Genomic DNA, 17,494 nt, shown 5'->3' with positions numbered 1-17,494 from the left:
TGCTTTATCCTCTCAAGGAAGACAGCGTGGCACAGAGCTGGGTTTAAGAAACCATTAGAACTATTCCATCCTGTTTTCCTCTCAAAGGCAGCACAAGGTGTTTTATACTCCTGGAACATCCCCCTGCACCCCTCCCTGGCTGCACTGTGCAGTGTCCAGTACCCTCCCTCTCACCCACGAGGGGCTGCAGTCCCGAGTGTGTCCCCATCCCTGCCCTCTGCACCTCTCACTTTGCATGGTAGAATTTATTTTTGTGATGAAAGCCCAAGCTGGATTTTGTGTTTTTCCATGGCTGTGGTTGTTGGCTCGCAGACTCTGCAGAGCAGTGAGGGAATCCAGCCCCTCCGGCACTGAGCAGAATAACCCAGTGCATGCAAACTCCGCAGGGTAATTGGAAACATTTGCTGCTGCCGCTCTGTGGAAGCACAGGGGCACCAGGAATGTTTTCCTTCTCCCCCAGGTTTGTTTCATGGAGCTCCAGCACCCGAGGCTGAAAGAATTTAGCAGAGTTCATGACCTCTTCAGCCCCCAAACCCAGTGGTTCAGGCATTTTTGTGTTCTGAGTTGTCTCTTACCTGAAGGGACTCTTGTCTTTCAACCCTGTGTTCAAAGAACTGCCGAATCCATTATTGAGCTGAAACCAGGCTGTCTGCTTTGAGCAGTGAGTTATCCCTGGACTTGTTTGGAGCAGATAATGATGATAAACCCGAGCATTGGATTCACACCTGTATGCTCTGGATAGAGCTAACACCCAATACCCTGCAGGTAATTTTGGTAGCCTTGCCCTTGTCCCTTATTCCACCCCCACCCAGCCCAGTGACCACGGCAGTCATCACCACACTGCTCCTTTCTCCACTCCCACATCTGGGAGCCACCCCCTAATTTCCCATGGCCATGGATGAGATGACGGGGTAGAAGCGGCATCAGAGATTACAGCTACCAGGCAGCACGGGGTTGTTTTGTGCAGCAGGAGCATGTTCTGATCCAGGCGGGATGCTCCGACCCACCACGCCGGAGAGGCGACAGCTCTCTGTGACACGGAGCCCACACACACCACCAGCAGCACCGAGCTGAGTGGGAGAGGTTTTCCAAACACAGCATTTCCTCTCCAGCCACACCAGCACCTCAGGGGAGCGGGCACGGTGCAGGATGGGAGCCTCATCCATCCATCCACCCATCCATCCATCCATCCATCCATCCGTCCGTCCGTCCGTCCATCCATCCATCCATCCTTCCCCCAGCACCGCCGGCAAAGCTAAAGGTTGTTCTGTGCCTCAGCCCCTGAGAGCAGATGGAGCCAAGGCAGGATTGCGTTATTTCTACTGTACTGCAGCAGAGCTGAACTGAAAACTGTAATAAACCTCTTGCAGAACGTCCCTCAGCACAGAGCAGGGAGAAAGCAGCTCAACACAAGGGAGCTTAAGGAAGCTGCGCTCTGGAAGGTGAGCCAAGCTCTGCAAAGCCAGGGCCTTGGGCTCCGGATCACACACACTTCCACCAGACTCCCTATAATTTCCTGCTCTGTACTACTGCGAGGTGTAGGACCACATGAAGGATAATTCAGCTATCGCTTCGCTTGGCCCTGCTGAATGGGCAATATCAGGCTGCAGACACAATTAAAATCCTCAAACATGTGCAAAGCCAGAGACAATTAGCTCGTACTCCAAAATAACTTTGCCTCAGCCACAAATGAACATGCCAAAGTGCCAGAATAAGTCTTGAACTTGCAGATGCCCCTGCATGAAATTTAAACCCAGCTTTCCCTGTTCTCTCCACCCAAAAACCCCGCTCTGAGCACAAGAGAAGGCATTGCCAAAGCCAGGGATGCTTCAGTAAACGAGATGCAGGAGCCAGCGGATCGTTCCAAGTCCTCCCCCGAGAAAGCAAGCTGCTTGCAAACAGATTTGCAAGTAGTGAGGGGGATAAAAAAAAAATATATCTGCCAAGTTACTCATTCAGGAGACATTCAACGCAGCCAAAGGACAAATCTCTCTACACTCTGCAACATGGCGCAAAAAATCCTCGAGTATTTCATCAGAGGCGGATGTGTCAGCCATCAGGAGGGCAGTCCCTGAGCTCTCTGCCCAGGGTGGCACAAGGGGAACAGGACAAAGTGGGGCTGGAAATGTGAGAAAGACTGCTCTCCCTCTGTGTCCCTGCTGCTGATCAACCACCACCAGCTTTGCCCTCAGCAAACCTGCTCCAGCTTGTCTCAGCTTTGTGGCAGTGCCTCCAAAGTCCTTGTTCAACCTCGGGAACACCTGAGCAAAGCAATCACTCCAGATGCAATCTGGATCGCCCTCCCGGCCCAAGGATGGGAGTTTATTAGGCTGCGGCCCACATCAGAGTTATTGTGCTGTATTAAATTTATTGGTACTATCTCACCTCATTAAATGCTTAAATAGACCTGACAAGACAGAAAAATGGGACTTTAAAAAAAAGAAAAAAGAAAAAATGGGAAGGAAGCTGATGTTCACATGCTGGGAGTCACCTCTAACGCAACAGCCTCCGGAGCGGACAGGGAAGAACGAGGAGGGAAGGGATGTTCTACATCATCAGCACAGCTGACATGCTCCTTCCCAGAAAACCCCGAGAAAGCTCTTGCATCACTCCAAACTCCATTGCCCTCTCCAGCCAGAGCAGACGGTTGGGATGAGGAGGAATGAAGGGAGGAGACAGGATCCATCCCATCCGTGCTGTTAAACTTGGCTCAGCCTGAACAGGACAGGGCTCTGCTCTGCCCACCTCACACCACGCTTGGCTCTGGTTTAGGGGGACAACTCAGCATAAGGGCTGTGGGAGCCCATTGCCCTGTGCCAGCGCTCTGTTCTGCTGCTGCTGCTTCATTAATTAAGCACCAACTGACTGTGGGAGGCATTTATTACAGAAGACAATCAGCTCCCAAGCAGTTAAAGGTCAGCGAGAGGCTCAGCCCCTCAGCTGGGATTTACACACACCCCACCCCTGCAGTCGGTGTCCAGGGAAGCACCATCCCGAATCCCCGGGCACACACAGAGGTGACAGCCCCTCGCCGTGGCCAGACCCGTGTTTGCATGTGCTGCTCTGGCTTTCAGAGCCAATCGCGGGCAAAGGGGCCAGGGAGCAAGGAGCTGCTATTTCCCCATTCCAGGGTTATTACAGCTACAGAGGGAGCAATGCCCACTGACTGAAGCAATGAACCTCTGCTCCCCAGCTGGGATCTGATCCAAAACAAGGAGTCAGGACAGGAATTCCTGCGCCCTGAGGACTGCGAATGGCTCCAGGCATCACCAGCCCCACAGCGCAGGGCAGGACAGGCAGATGAAGTGCCCTGTCCTCATCACAGGCAGTCTGCGGCTGGAGGGAGCCATGAATTCCAAGTTGTGCATCCCCAGACAGTGCTCAGCCCGCTGGAGTCTCTTAAGGAAAAGATGCACCTGAAATCTTAGGAGCGAGTTGTCACACAAGTATTTTATCTGCCCTGAGAGAACCATCGCTCACTCGAGGAGCCTCCGCAGTGCCCGTCCCTGTGCCAGGCACTGGGAAATGCCATCCTGAGCTCCAGCAACGCTCCTTCACCAGGCAGGTGTGCTCCTCAAAGACCAAACATCTCCGAGTTCCCGGGACAGGCCATGCAAATCCCAGCTAATTGCTATCGGGTGGCCTTTGGCACTCCTCAGGTCACTCCCTGCCTTTCCAACACACTTCAAAGTGACTCCGGGCCAGTGCCTTTTGCTCCCGAAAGGAGCTGCAGTTGGGAACGGGTTGCTTTTCCCACAGAACTGCTTCACTCTCACAATGACAGGGAGATTATCTGAAGAGACCTTCGCTCTCATTTAACAAATTAAATGACTGGATTTTTCATGAGTTCAGCATCTGAAGTACTACGCTGTTTTTGAAAATCCTGGCTGTAAATGTCATCACGCTGGGCCCTTTAGAAAAACCTGACTGCAGGAATGGCTGGGAACCTTTGAAACCCAAATCCTGCGCTGCTGAAGCGCTGACCCTAAATCGATCCTATTCAGGAGCAGACACCCATCTTTGGACGTGAAATTTACTCTCTACCTTCATTTTTATTTAAAGTGGAAGCATTACAAAAGGAGGCAAATAATGAAAGAGTTGAGCATCCCTTTCCCCCTTGTTTCTGATCCAACGGCACCGAACGAATTTCACACAACCAGGTCCCACATCCCACATCCTCCTTTTCCTTCTTGGAGCATCCATGGGCATGCTCTGACCCCCAGCAGTGCTCACCTTTCCCAGGACAGCTCCGAGGGCACTGAGCCAAGGCTGTGACACCCTTAATTAACACCATCACAGTCCCTGTGTAAAGCCAGAGCAAGGAGACAGAGGATGCCCTCTCCTCTGGCGATGCTGAGCGCTCCCTTCTCCCCTTAAAACAGGCTGAAAGACCTACACACAGCTTGCTCCTCCCCTTTCCACATCACACGGAGCACACAGAGCTCAGGCCCCGCTCAGGAACTGGTGGCGTGGGCAGCTGAGAGGCCAGAAGGAAAATGCAAAATAAATATAGAAATAAATCCCTGGATAAAAGCCAGAAAGACCAGCCTGCCTCACACTCCAGCCTGTATTTACAGCCTTGCTCCCAGCTTTGCAGTTGCTGCAGAGGGTTTAAGGGCTTTGGGCAGGGACCAGCGTTATGTGCACACGAGTGCTGCCCAGCAAGTCCCAGCAGTGGCCCCAGCCCACCATGCCCAGCAGGCTTTCCTCTGGTTTGGCTCCAGCTGCTGAACTTCCCTTTCCAGCAGGCTCAGATTGCAACCCCGGGCTGGCACCGCTCACTTCTGCCTTCCCAAAGTGAGCTATTCTTATCTCTGCTGTCTCCATGTCCTCAGCCAGGCCCAGGAAGCAGCTGATGAGAGGGGTATGAAGCAAAGGGAGCCACGTAGGAGAGCAGAGCCCTCACACCTCCTCCTGGCTTGGCCAGTGACCTGTAGCAGCACCTCAGAGCCTCCCCTGCCTTGCTTGTAAAGCTGGCAGAGCACTGTGCTACGTTAGAGCACCAAAAATCAGCATCATTCCTGCTGTGGCAGTTCCAGAAGCACCCTGAGTGTGGGGGAGGAGGATGCTGAGAGCCTCCCTTCCTTTCCCCAGAGAGGCTCCCACAACACAGCCCTGGCCCTTCCCCTGCCTCCACACCCACCAGCCACCCTTCACCGGGGCACAGCATCGCACCAAAACTACACCCGAGAGCACAAACCCTCCTGTAAACCCACAAATTTAATATGCAGAGAGCGAATTCTTTAAATAGAGCCCTAAAAGGCAGCCACATGCTGCAGGAAAAGGGGGAGTTCAGCATATCGAACAATAATAGCAAGATATTATCAATGTAGAGCTGTGATTGTGCCATATAAAAAATAAAATACACACTGGTTAATCAAAGAACTACAGACACTTTTAAGTAATCCCAACTCTGGCTTTGCATAACTCCATATACCGCCAGCAGCACTCCTGTCGACCACAAGAGACCATCATATACATCAAAAATTCTCCTTTAAATTTATTTTCTGTAAAGATTGGTCTTTTGAACTGCAGTGGTGGAAGCTTAAGGGTACAAAAATCTGCCTTTTTTGTCTCTCCCTCTCGTGGAGGATGCTGATCTGTGGGGAAAGTGCTGCCACAAGCCTCTGTGCCTTGTCAAGATACCCGTCCTTTTCATGGATCACTTCTTTTATCAGCCACTTGATTAAGACATTAAAAGAAGGAAGGTGAAGGAAGGTTGTGCAGCAGGAAAAAGGCAGCAAGAAGCTTTCTCCCCCTTGAAGGCTGCATAAAAACTGCCTGCTGTCCTCCCAGCTGAGCTTATTGGGGAGCTGAAGCAGCATCCACCTCTGGAGCTGCCGCTCCTGCCCCTGCCTGGGGCAAAGAGCCACCAGGACCGGGCAGAGTCGCTCCAGAGGGAACAGCCCCAAGAGCAGTGGCTGGGATGCTCTCGGACAGGTTCTGGCTCCAGGGGCAGGATGGTGGTGCCCTTGGGAAGGTGGTTCCCTTGGGAAGGGAGCTGGCAGCAGGCTCCTTTCCAGCCCTGGCCGTGGCTGGAAGGTAACAAAGCCGTGGGTCCTGCTGCATTAGAATGGAAATGGGGGGGGTTACGGTTTCGTTGGCCAAAAGTGTCAAAAATAGTTATGGCCTTAAGGCACAAGCATGGCTGGCTGGAAGCCCTGGGGGTTGGAGGACTTTGAGCTCAGATGTGGGATCTCTCTCAAAGTGGGACATCACTGCCTCGACTTCCCTGAAACCCAGCTTTATATGCAGTGCTCTTACACTGTCAAAGAAGTTCATAAAAGTTAAATTAAATACTTACACTTCCCCTGTGAGACATCAAAGCCCTCCTTATTGTACCGGTGGGGACACCAGAGGTGGAGGCAGAGCCAAGCCCAGCATTCAGAGGTGTGTTTGAGAACATGCACCAACACATGCCCGATATAAACATTGTGTGTAGCTGAAGCTTTCATGTGCTCTACAAAGCCTGGAGCACACAAATCCCTGCTCAGTCCCGGGCGTGGTACCAAAGGCTTGCTAAAAAAAAATCTGTTTCAACTTTTTTGTGCAGAACATGTTTAGTCTGGACAAAGAGATGAAGAGATTTTCTTTCACAATGACTGGGAGGCAAAGGAAGGGTTGCAGGAACATCAGGCCTCCCACCGGCTGTGAGCTGCCTGAGCACCCACCAGGAAAACCAGCCAGCCTGGAAAGCAGCAGCGGGATACCCTGGGAAGCCCAGCCTGGAAAACAAGCACCAAGCCAAGCCAGGACTGCAATGAGGCAGCACCTGGCAGAGACCCCCAGCACAACCAACCACATCCAGCCCCAAGTCAGAGCGAGGGATATTCTTTACTGAGGGGGCTGAGGCCCTGGCACAGGTTCCCAGAGAAGCTGTGGCTGCCCCATCCCTGGAAGTGCTCAAGACCAAGTTGGACAGAGCTCTGAGCAACCTGGTCTAGTGGAAGGTGTCCCTGCTCATATCAGGAGGTGGGACCAGATGAGCTTTAAAGTCCCTTCCAACCCAAACCCTTCTATGACAGCGCCAGCAGCACTCCCCGCTCCCCATCTCCTCTGGGGAAAGCTGGGAGAGATTAGGGGGTGGGTTCATTTATGGAAATCTTGGCTCCAAGTCCCAGTGGAGGCTCCAGACTCCCCGGTGTAACCAGTGCATTACGGGGGGAGGAGGCGCATCCCTCCAAACGTATTTACTGCCTTTAATAATTCATCCTGGCAGACACAGCCCGGATCGAGCGCGGTCCCTCGGAAAGCAAAAGCCTTTCCGACTGCATGGATTCGGCTAATGTCTTCATAAAAGGTTCTCAGCCAGACCTCCTCTCCACATCAGCACCACCAAAGGAAAACTAATAGCTCCAGCTGGCACTCGTTGAAAAGTCACTTAATATTTCACAATGCAGGGAGCTTTGTTTAATGGGACACGTTGTTTTTCCCTAAGCAGTTGGAAAACCCCTTGACATCATATTAATAATGTCAAGTTTTATTGGCACTCTGATTTGAAATGATATTAAACTTTTCAGACTGTCTCGACTGAAGTAGGAAGCTGTTACGATGCAGACAGTTTGGATAACTGGAAAAATAATAGGTCTTGTCAGCCATGGCTTCCAGACTGCAAGGGGATGCTGCGAAAATCAAGGAACGGGCATTTATTCTCTGTCCTGTGTAGAGATGTGATTTCTGACTATGGACACTGGCTGGGCGTGGGAGATGCCATGGCCAAGGGAACAGGAGTCACCGCTGCGGCAGCTGGAATGCAGCACAGCTGGGTGTCCAGAACCTCGTTCCCAAGCTCTGCCACTGAAGCAGAATGAGCTGAGGGGTTGGTTATGCCCAGAAGGAGCTGGACAAGCCCAGCAGTGCTCGGTCTGTGAGCCACATTCCTTCCACACACACCTGCAGCTTGCTCAGGCACCTCCTTCCCCACGGCACAGCTCTGCTGAACTGCCTGCGGTGGTGAGGAGCTGCACAGGGAAAAAATAAGTCACCTAAATGCACGATAAACTAGAAACTCTTGTATTATTTTCATAGACATGCTTCCAGCTTGCCTGCTGTCAAATGACTCTTCATTACCAGTTTATTCTGGGCCACTGCCTTAAAGAAATGCAGTTTTGACAACCAAAGGCTGCTCGCTGCACCTGAAGGATGGGATTTTAAATTGCACCTTTTCTCTTGCATGACATGAAGTGGTGATATTGTAACTGGGTTTCTCGGGAGGCTGGAGCAGCCCCTCCCCAGGTCCAGTCTGCAGCCTCTGGAGCTGATGGGATTTACTTGGCTCCATTAAGACGGTGCAGAATGTGCTCTGGCTGCTGCATGTCAAACAGCTGCTCTGAGCAGGGGCTGAGCCTGTGCCCGGTGAGCTCGCTCAGGGCATAAATCGTCCCTACGCCACCTAATGGGCCACTCTGCTCCTCTGAACCTTCAAATATCTTCACCAGAGCTCAGACTGACTTTCAAACCAGCTCCCCCACAAAGATCAAGCAGACACATGGCCCGGCCCCAGAGGGAACCTCCCTTTGCTCAAGTGCTTATTTATGAGTTCATTTTTATAAGGCCATAATGAGTAGCATTGCAATGGAAGGTACGTTACAGATGCAGCTTGGTGGATGTCAATCCACCAGGAACTGCCCCGAGGAGCCCCCACCACCCAATCCCTGCCTCCCTCTGACATCCCAGCCCTCCCACAGCCCCAGAGCAGCAGCAGTGCTGTCCCCAGATGCCCTGCACACGGCAGCCGCTGCTCCAGCCACGGTAGCCTCTTGGCTGCCTCTCTGCTGGCAGTGGGTGGCTTGAAAAGGCAGCCTCTCATTTTGATTATTTCCCACAACTGTGCTGTAAATCTCATTTCAATCATGGTTTTCCACTTTACCAGGTGAATAGCCCTATTCTTGCTGACAGAATAGCCAAGGCGGAAACTTGAGCTGTGTGTCGGTAATTTACAGGACAAGCTCAGCTTCACTCATGCAGATTCTATCCTTTACTCTGTGTCAGATTTTATCAATTAACAATTAACAGTGTAATGGACATCTCGTAAACCCCCTCTTTCCAGTGACGTCTATTCCAGAGCCTGGAGCTGTTTGCTTGCTGATGTGCTGCCCTTCCCACTGCAATGTCACCTGCTGTTCCCTGCATCCCTCCCCTCCACCGCCACCTCCTCTGGGGACCACAAGCCACCAGCCCCACCGAGGGTCTGCCAAAGCCAGCACTGACACCCCACAGTCACTGCAATTAGTCAGAAGGTGTGAGAGAAAATGGGATGCAAGGCCAGTGGCCAAAGACCCAGGGGCCCACAGTGTGTGGGTCTGAACACATCAGGAACACGAAATCCCAAGAGCAGAGGGCAAAGCAGGCACTACCAAACACTCTCCACAGCTCTGTAAAGGAGGCAGGCAGCGACTGCTCCCAGGGATTTTGGGACTGATAAGAGCAGCATAAAGGTAAGGTCCCAGCTTACCTCTGGCATGCCATAGATCATGCATCATCCTGCTAATTGGAATGCACTGCGGCCTGCAGTGTCTTCAGGTTTATATATAGGCTCAGACACTATTGTTAGCAAATTTATACAGCCACACTCGCCGGCACTGTGCTGCTCCAGAAATTAAACAAACTCGCTCTCAGTGGGAGAGTTATAAATAAGTGACTCGCCCACTCACAAGGCTGATCCTGCTCCTCTCCCAGCAGACACAGAACTCCTCCAGCTCTTCCATGCAGGATTCAGCAGGAGGGTTACACGGAGACCTCCCCTCACTCCCAGCTGGGTACAACTGGCACAGGGGCTCCAGTGGGAGCATCCCCGCACCCCTCAGTTCTCCAGCTGCAGCAGAGCGAGGTGGCAGTGGGTTATCAGCCCAGTGCCACCCCCAAATCTATCCCCCAGCTCCTCCAGAGGTGACAAGGTGGGCAGATCCACCAGCAGGACCCTATGAAAACCGCAGGGATGTGCTGAGAGGAATCAGCTCATCAGCACCAAAACCAAATCCATTACCAGCAAAGTTCAGCGTATCAGAGTGACACAAGAGAGAAGTGTTATTAAGAGTCTGAGGTCAAGAGAAATTACTGTTATTTGGTTTATTTAAAGCCTGTTAGATGTTGTTTATCAGGGCAAAAGTTAAAAGTTCATATCAGGTTGCCAGAAGTGAAGAAGGGATTTTCCCAAGTGGCTCATGAGGTTCAGCGCCCAAACCGCAGCACTTCCAAGAGCATTTCTGGAATGTCATTAGCATGCAGCCCCCGAAGGTCAGGCTGTGCTCAAACAGCTCAATTTCTGACATTAAACTTGATGTCACTGGTCTGTTTGGAAATCTTGACATATAATTTCAAATTAATGACTCCCCCAAACCTCCACATCTGCCATCAGCAGCTCACTCAAACCTGCCCATTTGTACATCAAACCAGGCAAACAAACATTTCTGGTTATGCAGATGAGGTTCCATTCTGCTGGAGAACCACAGGCATGAGGCCGAGTGTGCAAAGTGGGGACACAGAGATGAAAACATCATCTGAAATTAAACTAAGTGCAAATGAAAAGAATTTTGCAAGTGCTCTTTAAGTGCATGAAAATGTAACAGGGCCAAGGGCTGTTTGGCTTAAGAATGTAATAAAAATGCTTGACTTGCTGAATTTCATTCTACTTGTGTGTACAGGGGATGAAAACACGCCTCAAGGAAGTTCTTACTGGGGGTGGATTTTTTTTTCACCCCCACAGCAATATTAGAAAGTGTTCCTAATTATCATCCTAAACAGCAGCATCTTTACTGTGGAACTGTGTGCCACAAGCCAGAAGGGTTTCGAGAGAGAAAACAGCCCCATGCAGGTTCTTGCAGTAATTCAGCCTGGGATGAGCGTGGGTCAGCCCCAGCAGCACTGAGCACCCCTCAGTCACACACGGGATTTGGGCACACCAAGGTGTCCCCTTCCTGCCCCGGGACACCCGGCTGCCTCTGCACAGGCCCAGCCACAGCGTCTGTTTCAAGAGCCCCCGACCTTTAATAATCGTTTCTGCCGCTATCTGAACACTTCCTAATTCATCCCCTTCTGTCCCTGAAAATCTAAATCCTATTTAAGTTAATGCCCTTCATTTTCATTTATAAAGACAGATACAAAATAATTATTTCCTATCTCTGCTGTTTCCTTATCTTCTGTCCTAATAATTCCTCACTGTCTCCCTTTCATCATCTGTCTGCCATACAAGAAACTTTTCTGTTAGTTAAAATATTCTGTGTGTTCGTTTTCCTCCTCTTTCATATCTCGCTGCTTCTCTCCCCACCTGCCCTGGCTCCCCCCTCCCCAGCCTGCCCCTGCTTTTCATGCTCACCCTTCACACTGATTTTCACATCTCTGCTGCTTGCATTTCAGCTGGCAATCGCGTATGCAAATCCCGGCATCCCACCTCTTCAGGCTCTGCTTTGATAGCCCCTCGCCCTGCCTGGCTGCGGTGTTTTGCATCGGCATCCGCCCGTTCCAAAGGACAGCCCCGTCCTCACCCTGATGAAAGCAGCGAGGCGAGTGGGAACAGACGTGTCTCCTGGTGACAATTTGATTAAAAGAAAATAAAGGTGTTTTGTGTGGGAGACCAGCCCTGCCAACACCAGAAGAGCGAGCCCCAATCCTCCAGCGGGCAAGGGCGCGGGGTCCTTACGGAGCTCACTGGCACCAGATCCCGGAGACAAGAGGCAGCAGAGCTGCAAAGAGATGGACCTGGCCAGGGGCCAGCAGAGCAGGCTCAGCACCCCCCAAACCCACTGCGTTGGCCTCGGCATCCCCAGAGCACCGGGGCCCCTCTTTGGGCTCAGCCCAACACTGTCATTGGTGATTTCCAGCGACTGAGCATCCTCCTTGTCCTCTCATCCCCATGTCCAGGGCAGCCACGGTGCCCTGAGTGCCCTTCCCTGTGCACAGTCCTTAGGCAGAGCCTGTTGCAGTCGTGAGGCCAACACCCTCCAGACTCACAGTAATTACAAATACCAGCTCTAGTGAAGCCAAATCACAAATCCAACAGCCTCTAAATCGACACAGCAATCCCTCAGAGCTGGCTTTTGGGGGGTACCTGGCAAAACACCTTCCTGAAAATGTTTGTACTTGCTACATCCCATCCCATGCCGACACTAATAAAAGCTTGTTGTGTGTGTCCATATACATTCATTAAATCCCTTTTCTCACTCTCAGCCCTCGATGTAGCCTGTCTGCTCTTCTCCCTGCATGGTGAGTTTGCTCTCACTCTGGCTGGAGAGTGTTTGTGTGTTTGCAATCAGAAGGAATGGGAGCGTAAGTGTTCAAAAATTGACAGCGGAGCTCAGAGCAGCCGAGATGCCCAAATGCATTTCCAACAGCATTCCCTGGGAATGGCTCCAGCTTCACCTCTACCCTCAGACTATGGAAAATGCTGCATCCTCAGCACCCTACATGCCCTTTTCCAAAACTGCTCCAGCTTCCCAAAGATGTTAAAGTTGACTCAAAATCATTTAATCATGGGCAGAGCTGTAGGGCCCCGGTAATAGCTCTTGGTAACCACGTAGCTCTGGCCAGAGAACAAAGAGCTCTGTCTAACGCTGTCTAGCACAGAGCCATCGCTTCTGATAAATAATTTTGACTAGTGACTCATCAGCAGCCTATGCAGGAAGTATATATTTAAACCTGTGCAGCTTAAACAATTGTTAAAGATGTCAGTTTATCATGCAGACAGTTTTTATTGAAAGAAGAAGGAAAAATATCATTTTTTAAATTAATGAGAGCAGACCTTATCTCAGCTGCTTTTGCTACACTGTATTTTGGAAAATATTCTTTCATTGTTCACAATTGCTTCTCTTTGTTGGACCCACATGCTAGCAGCCACATTTCAAAAGGCTTTACAAACATTAACCAACAAAACCTCAGTGCTGGGAGCTGCAAAAGTAACAAGCGCAGAAAGAATAATTCACCTGCCTGAAGTTACATTAAATCAAACCAAACGCACAAGCAGTGCCTGTGTTTTGGCTGCCCTGTGGTAGCCAAAGCTGTTCATGTGCTGCCACTCCGGTTTTCCTACCCCAGATGCTGCAGCCCCCAGTGCCCTGCTGGGAGCGCAGGGCACAGCCAGGACACCCTGCCCCGCTCAGAAGGGACCATTTCCCCGCGTGTTTTACCCAGCAACTGGATTATTTATTTTTTCAGCTGCTCTGTCAGATTTAGGGTCAAAGGTGGGCACCTCCCCCTTCCTCCAAAGTCCCTAAATCACTCCCACTGCTCCACGGAGGACTTTCAAAGTCCATATGGCTCCAAGCATCCGGTTACAGGCTTTGATGAGCTTTATTGCCCTGGGAGAGGCGAGAGTGGCACCAGCACCTGGGCGGGACACCTGCTGCCCGTGGCTGCTCCAGGGAGCCCCAGGGGTCAGCGGAGATGTGGGTGAGGTGGCAATGAGACACCAAATGCAGCTCCATATCCACACAGGGAGCAATCTGGGAGGGAAAAGCCAACCCTTGCACCATATGGGATTTTAAATTAATCCTGTCAGCTCAGCTAACGGGGCTGCCAACATTACAGACAGCTCGCTGAAAGCTCCTGCTCCGTGGTGAAGGGCAGGAAGACTTCTCCAGCTGCTGGCACTGCTGCTGGGATGGATCCTGCATCCACACCCCTCAGTGCCTCACCCGTCCCCACCACAGAGCAGAGCCCAGAGAGTCAGGGGTGATCTGAAGGAAGCATCCTTATCTCAGAGTTGTCCGGGAGCCTGACAGATCTTAAAAAATGAGACTCTGGCTTTGGAATGGCAACTGCTAAGAGGAGGCAATAAAAAGGCAATGGATGATCTGTAAGGGGTAGAGTGGGACTTCTGTACTGTCTCATAACACACAAGAAGTGAGGCTTTCAATAAAAACAGACAGGAAGAACATCCAAGCAGATAAAAAGAAAAACTTCTCCAGCACAGTAATGAAGTTGCTGAAGTTATTGCCAGAGACAATAAGGACAGGAGGGGACAGGCAGGACTCCGAAGGGGCTCCATGCTCACACAGCTACCAGGAGCACCCAGGCTCCTTGAAGCACACGGTGAAATGATTCTGAGGAGCATTTTAAACCTCATATTTCATGCTGAAGAGCAGCTTGGACTATAGAGAGGCTGGGACGAAGCCTCATGCATGGGACAGATAATGACACACTTATTAATTTGACCTCAAGTTTTGCGACTGAAGCGACTGCGAGAGCAGCACAAGCCCTGCTGGGAACTGCTCATGATGGACCCCAAACTGGTGGAAGGGGAAGGGGCCAGCAGGTCTCGGACCCCCACTCACCACCCACCCTGAGGAAGGGGGAGCTCCTGCTCTTCCCTCTCCTCCCACCCCGAGAGAGGCTCAATCAAGCCCTAATGGACCAGCGTGACGCTGGCGCTGATGAAATCCGTGCAGCCGTGCGTGCTTGAAGGGCTGAGAGAACTCTTCAGCCAAGTCCCCGCTGTGCTCTTTTCAGGAGAGGTCCTTTTAACTCGCTGCTATTCCCAGACCATCGCACTGATTTAAATGTTAACACGCTCTCCAGGATCCAGGCACCTCCTGCACGTCAGAGGCACAGGGAATGACGCCGGAGCAGCCGGAGCCGGGCTCCAGGGGCCCGAGGCTCCCGTGGCCGGCCCGGGGACAGGCAGAGCGTCCCGTGGGAAGCACTCGCTCCAGAAGAGAAACAGAGTTGCCGATTTTCAGTAAATAACGGCGATATTTACTAAACACCTATTGCAAATTGCAACAGCGATCAGAAACAAAGGCGACAGGGAGAAAAAGCCGCTCAGGAAACAGCCAGGAAATCGTCTGGGGAATATACTTGGAGATTTGAGAAAGCTTAAGCCTGGGACACAAATCCCTGTGCTTTGTCCGTGACAATAGGGGATAAAGGCTGGTGTAGTTCGCCCGGCTGTGATGGAGGGATCTGGCTGCTTAGGGCCAGCTGCAGAGATACGATCTGGCTGCCGATTGCTGGGGTTCGCATCCCTGACAGCGGCTGCGGGATCAGCGGCCGCGGATTTTCTGTGACAACGCAGGGAAAAGCCCTGGTACAATGTAAGACAGGCATAACCCGAACGGACAAGGCTGTAAACCCTGCTTTTGCTCAGACAACGGGGTTTGAAATAGCATAGAACGGGGCAAATCCCAAATGTAGACAAGCAGGAGGAGGTCAGGAGCTGCCTGCTCTCCACGGAGCTGGGATGAGCTCCCACGAGCTGTTTGGAGATGGACACACAGGGCAGGGGATCCACTGAGCCACCCACTGGCACCCTGCTCCAGTCCTGCCTGCCTGGAGTGCGCTCGCAGGGCGTGGAGGGAGAGAACAAGGCGTGTCAAGGTCTGGAGCTCCGCAGCCTCCTCTCCATGCAAGATTTCCCTGTCTCTTCCCTGCTGGTCTCTGCAGCAGCACGGAGCGCCTCTGAACAAGGCTCCCTGTAATCCATCAGAGGTGCTGCTGCCCATTCATGCTCCACAGGAGCTCTGCCTCTTCGCTAAATCCCTCAAGCCATCTCCAAATCACCTAATCTCCATCTCCGCCACCTCCCTCTCTTCAGTGACCTTCCTCCTCACAACAGCATCTGTAGGCTTCCAGATAACTCCCTCACATCCTTATCTGCAAGAGGAGTTTAGCTGCTGTCCTGGCACTGTGCTCACACAGCAGAAGGGACATGCAAGGCAAGCACCAGGAGGGCCCAGAAAAGGATGGAAGAGCAGCAGTGTTCCAGCTGCTCACCTGAATCCCCACCAGCACCTTTGGTTTCACACTAAGAACAACCTGCAGCACATCCAATTGCCAAAGCCTCCCAGCAGAGGAGGCCTTGGCAGCAGCTGCACCAACCAGTCAAACCAGTCAGCAAGAACAGGGTTGCTACAATCAGGTCCTCCTCTTGTCATGCCCAGAGCTGTGTCACCCTCCCGGATCTGTAATGAGTCTGAGGAGCAGGCAGACTCTCCCAGAACATCCAGTGCTCCCCACACAACACATCCACTTACACTGATGGCCATTCCAGCAGCCGTGACACCTCTAAGGCTGAGAGCAACTGATCTATTAAACTTGAAAGATGTGTGGTTTCCAAACAAGATGGAATTCCCAGGTCTCTTATAACCCTGCTTCTATTTCTAACAGCACAGAGCTTCCCTCAGAAGTTTCCCCACTGGAAACAGACACTGTAAAGGAGACAGATGTTGGTTCTGCCACACTAACGAGGAACGCTGGTGTTCCGGGGGCAGGAGGTGAGGGCTCGTTCCTCCCGAGGAGCCTGCGGGGTGCAGAGCGGGGGCTGCAGCAGAGGGGTTACTCGGAGGTTGCACACAGCCTCTGTTCAGTGCTTCAGCCTGGCCTCTCTGCAGCTAATGAATGTTACAGGAGGAGAGGCTGGAGGGAAATGGAGCAGAAATGCAAGGCTGCCATCTCAGATATTGTCTGCCTCTCCCCAGACAGGCTCACACAGAGCTACAGCAGCAGCACCTGCGGGAGCAGAGGGCAAAGGGGGACCTGGCCAGAGCGGGCACAGGTGAGGGACATGTCCCAGCCTCAAAGCTGCGCCCACATCCACGCCACGTGCAGAGGAATCCATTTCCAGTCACAGTGACTGAAAAACAGGATGATGCTGAACTTTCTGTTCACCCTCTGCTGAGGCAGAACCCCAGCTCTCACCCTGGCCCAGCCACTGGCATCCCCTGAACCCTTTCAGCTTTCCCATCACACTGGGGCTGCACCAAAGGCTCTCCCTGCCCCCAGCACTCCCCAGCGTGCAGCAAGTTGCCACAGCCAAAGGAGATTAAACGATGGGCTCGGGATCACAGAGGGAATCTGAATGCTGTCCCCAAGCTGCTCCCCTGCTTCCCCCACCAGCTCACCCTCCTGCTCTCCCTGCAGCTCCTCACCCTGGGCACGGCTTTCCGACAGGCAATCACAACATAGAGGCTCTGGCATTTTCTTAGAACACCTCAAATTGCTTTTTTTACACCTCACTGCTCGGTGCCAACCCCAATTCGTGTTATTTGTGCATTTGCTTAGAGAACATTATCTGATCGGTCACCCTGCGAGAGAGAGGCTTGGGAAGAGGCTGAGGCTTCTTCCTGTCATCAAAGCAGGTCGGGAATGAGGGAATCCGTGAGAATATTGTGTAAAGCAGCCTCCCCATGCACACAGGAAGGCCCTTGCCAGGGTCTCGGGCACAGGATGGCAGTGCCCAGGACAAGGGACAACATCAGGGCTCCGTGTGTCTGCTGCTCCCAGCTGAGCAGGGGCCTCTTAATGGGAGAGAATAAAATTGGCACATTTCTGTGCATTCCCTCTGCTGGCAGAAGCTGGAAAAGGCAACACCCAAAAGCCTCAGGAAGATGTTGGGACTTGCAAAATACACCTAAAAATATCTGTATTCCCATCCCTCTCCATGGCACATTGGCTGCTCAGTGGGAACTGCCCCAGAGGATAACACAGACAGGTCACCTCCCTCCAAGCACAGAACCCAGCAAGCTCCATCCACGAAATCACATGGACTAGCCAGTTTGGCTCA

The sequence above is a fragment of the Corvus moneduloides genome, chromosome 25, assembly GCF_009650955.1.
Source record: "Corvus moneduloides isolate bCorMon1 chromosome 25, bCorMon1.pri, whole genome shotgun sequence".
NCBI lineage: Eukaryota > Metazoa > Chordata > Aves > Passeriformes > Corvidae > Corvus > Corvus moneduloides.
The sequence above is the reverse complement of the archived record's forward strand: the minus strand, read 5'-3'. Positions refer to the sequence as shown.